Below are 5,169 nucleotides of genomic sequence, written 5' to 3'. Positions count from 1 at the left end.
CTGCCCGGCCGCCCCGTCTGGGAGATGAGGAGCACCTCTGCCCGGCCGCCCCGTCTGGGAGATGAGGAACACCTCTGCCCGGCTGCCCCGTCTGGGAGGTGAGGAGTGCCTCTGCCCGGCTGCCACCCCGTCTGGGAGGAAGTGAGGAGCACCTCTGCCCGGCCGCCCCCTCTGGGAAGTGAGGAGCGCCTCTGCCTGGCCGCCACCCCGTCTGGGAGGAAGTGGGGAGCGCCTCTGCCTGGCTGCCCCATCTGGGAAGGGAGGAGCGCCTCTGCCCAGCCGCCACACCGTCTGGGAAGTGAGGAGCGCCTCTGCCCGGCCGCCCCCTCTGGGAGGTGAGGAGCGCCTCTGCCCGGCCGCCCCGTCTGGGAGGTGAGGAGCACCTCTGCCCGGCTGCCACCCGGTCTGGGAGGAAGTGAGGAGCGCCTCTGCCCGGGCGGCCCCGTCTGGGAAGTGAGGAGCACCTCTGCCCGGGCAGCCCCGTCTGGGAAGCGAGGAGCGCCTCTGCCCGGGCGGCCCCTTCTGGGAAGCGAGGAGCGCCTCTGCCCGGGCGGCCCCGTCGGGGAAGTGAGGAGCGCCTCTGCCCGGCCGCCCCGTCTGGGATGTGAGGAGCGCCTCTACCCGGCTGCCCATCGTCTGGGATGTGAGGAGAGCCTCTGCCCGGCCGCCCCGTCTGGGAGGAGAGGAGCGCCTCTGCCCGGGCGGCCCCGTCTGGGAAGCGAGGAGCGCCTCTGCCCGGCCGCCCTGTCTGGGACGTGAGGAGCGCCTCTGCCTGGCTGCCTTGTCTGGGAGGTGTACCCAACAGCTCCAAAGAGACAGCGACCATCGGGAGCGGGCCATGAGGACGATGGCGGTTTTGTTGAAGAGAAGGGGAGGAAGTGTGGGGAAAGGAAGGAGAGATCAGATTGTTGCTGTGTCTGTGTAGAATGGGGTGGGCATAGGAGACTCCATTTTGTTCTGACTAGGAGAAATTCTTCTGCCTTGGGGTGCTGTTGATCTATGGCCTTTCCCCCAGCCCCATGCTCTCTGAAACATATGCTGTGTCAACTTAGGGTTAAATGGATTAAGGGCGGTGCAAGATGTGCTTTGTTAAACAGATGCTTGAAGGCAGCATGCCCTTTAAGAGTCATCACCACTCCCTAATCTCAAGTACCCAGGGGCACAAACACTGCAGAAGGCCGCAGGGACCTCTGCCTAGGAAAACCAGAGACCTTTGTTCATGTGTTTATCTCCTGACCTTCTCTCCACTATTATCCTATGACCCTCCCATATCCCCCTCTCCGAGAAACACCCAAGAACGATCAATAAATACTTCATAAATTTAAAAAAAAAAAAAAAAAAAAAAAAGAAAATTCATACGCAGCCCTGATTTCTGCTCAATCCCAGGCTCATCACCATTGGCCTGTTTTACAGGTGCTGCAGCAGCCCAGGGCTACCCTAGTGCAATTCCTGACCATGGCCAGAATCCCAGAGGCAGGGCAGAGAAGGCTGACTCCCAGCAGGCCATCAGAGTGGGCTGAGGTGGATGAAAGCATCCTCTATGGACTGCTGTGAATCCTAGCAGCCCTGCCCCACTTCCTCCCTCCGGCTTTCACTTCTCTTCAGCCAGCTTTCCTCCAGCGCCCTTATTCAAAAGCATTTCCTCGTTTGTTCAACAGCTGTCACACCTACCACTCCTGCTTCCCTCTCGACTCTCTCCCCTACTCCTGAAACCACCAGCAGGAGGTGAAAGTCGCCTCTCCCTTTGCATTGGGCTGCCGTGGAAAGAAGACAGGCTTGGGAGTCTGGGTTGAAGTCCCAGTCCTTTGCCTCTTGGGCTCTCAGATCTCTATCCAGGAAAATGGGGTGCTGACACCTTATGGGGGATTTTTGAGGTTCAAATGACATCTTGTCTGGGAAAGTACATGGCATGGTGCCTGGTGTACAATGTACACTCAGTATCTATATGCACTCCCTTCATCCCCAGGGAAAGGAAGGGTTTTTGATGTCATCCTCACCCACTCTTCCCCAGTTTCCTTGGAGTTCCAGTGTCCCCTTCCATCTGCATAACCTCTGCCTCATGTCCTCTCATGTCTCCCTGCTCCTACACAACAAATATTTAACTGCATCCAGTGCATACTCCTTGACCTCCTTAAGCAGTGGCTCTTTTAGACCAGACCCTGTGATGTACACTGGGGCCAAAGAGATGACTCTCACCTGGCCCTGTCGTTAATGTCATAGCTTAGGCCAAGAGACTGGCTTACATATTTGAGGTTAGTTTGATGTGACAAAAATCCAGTTGAAAAAGTACTTCACAAGGCCAGGCACAGTGGCTCAAACATGTAATTTCATTGCTTTGGGAGGCCAAGGTGGGAGGATAGCTTGAGCCCAAGAGTTCAAGACAAATCTGGGCAACATAGTAAGACCCTGTCTCTACACACAATTTTTTGTTTGTTTTTTTTTTTTTAATTAGCCGAGCATGGGTGGTACACACCTATAGTCCTAGCCACTCAGGAGGAACTCTTGAGCCCAGGAGCTTGAGGCTGCAGTGAGCTATGATCTCGCCACTGCACTCCAGCCTGGGCAACAGAGGGAAACTCTGTCTCTTAAAAAAAATGCTTCAGGAGCTTGGGCAGCGGGGGGTGGGGGTTAGTTAGGGAAGGGTGGTTGAGGCTTGAAAGATGTGAATTAACTCAAAGAAAGGAAAGAAGGGCATGCCAAGTGGGGCCCTAGAGAAAATGAGCCAACACGATGAACACTGATTAAACACTCACGTTATGCCTATGACTTTACTGGGCACTGTGATAAGTGCATAACACACATTTTACAGGATCTTCTCAACACTCTAGCAAGGTAGGCACCTGTATGAGTCCGTTCTCATGCTGCTAACAAAGACATACCTGAGACTGGGTAATTTATAAAGGAAAAAGGTTTAATTGACTCACAGTTCAGCATGGCTGGGGAGGCCTCAGGAAATTTACAATTATGGCAGAAGGGGAAGCAAACATGTCCTTCTTCACATGGCAGCAGGGAGAAGAAGAATGAGAACTGAACAAAGGGGGAAGCCCGTTATAAAACCATCAGTTCCCATGAGAACTTATTGACTATCATGAGAATAGCATGGGGGAAACCACCCCCATGATTTAATTACCTCCCACCAGGTTCCTCTCATGACACATGGGGATTATGGAAACTACAATTCAAGATGACATTTGTGTGGGGACACAGCCAAACCATGTCACCAACCCTGCACCCATTTCACAGATGAAAACACTGAGGCTCCAAGATTGAAGTGGCTTGCTCAAGATCATACTGCTAAGAAGTGGCAGAGCCAGGATTTGAACCCACCTCTGTGTGACTCCAGATGCTTTTCATTAGGCCTCCCTACCTCCCTGAGCCGGGCACTAAGAAGGGCTCAGAGATGAACCCTGTGAGGATCGTGACCCCAGATGCTCACAGAGTAATGGAAATGCTGGTAATGTGATTGTTACCCAAAGGACCCTAAGATGAGGCATAAACAAAATGGAGGCCTTGAAAGAGATGCCAAGCAGAATGACAACTCAGAGAGACAAATGATATCTTACTGGAAGCTTTCGGGATGAATGATTTCATGATGGAGGCATATTTGAGTTGAGTGTTGCCAGACCAGTGGGAGCTTAAAATACAGTAAGCCTTAGGTAGGGTGATAGCACTTTGCAATAAATAATCTACATTGCTAAGTAATCCATACATCTCTCTGAGCTTCATTTTATGTACGGGGAAACTGAGGCCCCGAAAGGTTAAATAATTTGCCCACAGCCCCATAGACAAGAACTGGCAGAGATGGGACATGGAACCTGGGTTCTCTGAGCCCAAGAGCAGTCCTACCTCCACTCCTGGAAGAGGGACCTAAAAGAGCATATTCAGGACATGGCTGGAGAAGGAATATGAAGGAGAAGAGAAACTTGGTGGATAGGCCAAGGCCACATAGTGGAGTCCTGAATACCACAATTTAGTAGTCAGTTGGGGGAGGTGGGGGCATTGATGGGCTTTAAGCAGAAAGACACACAATGATACTTATCGTTAGAGAGATTCACCTGGCACCAGTATAGCTGGAAATGAGCAGGAAAAGAGAGAAAGGAGGTGATGGCCTCTCCCTGACATCCAAGTGGAAAGGAATGAAATGGGAACTAGGGTGCTGGAGACACTGGAGCAGAGGCTGGGTACAGGAGATGCTGCAGAGATGGAGTAGACAGGACTTGAACAGTTCCTCATCGGGGCCTACATGATCTGGTCCTACCTACCTCTTCCACCCCGTCTCCTACTGCTCTTCACTTGTTCCCTGTACTTCAAGCACACTGACTGCTCACCCTTGAAAATACTAATCATGTTCCCAACCCAGTGCCATTGCACGTGCTCACTATTTAGATCTTTGCATAGCTGATATTGTCTTCTCATTCAGGCCTTAGCTCAAATGTTACTTCCTCAGAGAAGGCCTCCCTGACTACCCGATTGAATAACCACTCAGCCACTATTACTTCATCCTGCTTTGTTGCCTTCGCAGCTCTGGGAATAGTGTAAGGAAGCTTGTATGTGTGTTTATTTATCATATACCTCCCCCAACTCATCCATCTACTAGAGGGGGCTTGAAAAGAAGGTAGGAGCCTTGTCTGTCTTGTTCACCCCTGTATTCTCAGCACCTCAACAGAGTCCGGCATATACTAAACATTTAATAATTACTTGTGGAATGGAAAAATGGATGGAAACATGCATGCATAGGTTGTAGGGGAAGGCAAGAGGGACTGAGGAGTTATGGTTGATTTGGGGATCTGAGCTGAGCAGCTGGGGAGATAAGGGCACCACCAACAGAGACAGAGCAGGGGAGTAAATTGTGTGTGGGATGAGCTTGGCTTGGGACTGTTGAGCTTGATATGCATGTGGGGCCTCCAGATGGAACTGCCCACTCATGTAGTGGGAAATACTGGCCTGAGCTCAAAGAGATGGAGACTCTGGGTAATGATGTAGGAGGCATCAGCACAGAGATATAAAACCGAAACAATGACTGTCAACAAAGTCTTTAATGAGCAAGGTGAAGCAGGGAGAACAATAAAGAAGAACTTTGAGGAATTCCCGAGGTTGGGGCAAGGCTGAAGGAGAAGAGAAGTGACGGGGGCAAGGAAAGAAGGCCAAGGAGCTGTGATCAAAGAATTG

This window comes from Pongo pygmaeus, chromosome X (assembly GCF_028885625.2).
Source record: "Pongo pygmaeus isolate AG05252 chromosome X, NHGRI_mPonPyg2-v2.0_pri, whole genome shotgun sequence".
In the NCBI taxonomy this organism is placed as follows: Eukaryota; Metazoa; Chordata; class Mammalia; order Primates; family Hominidae; genus Pongo; species Pongo pygmaeus.
Note: the sequence above shows the minus strand (reverse complement) of the source record.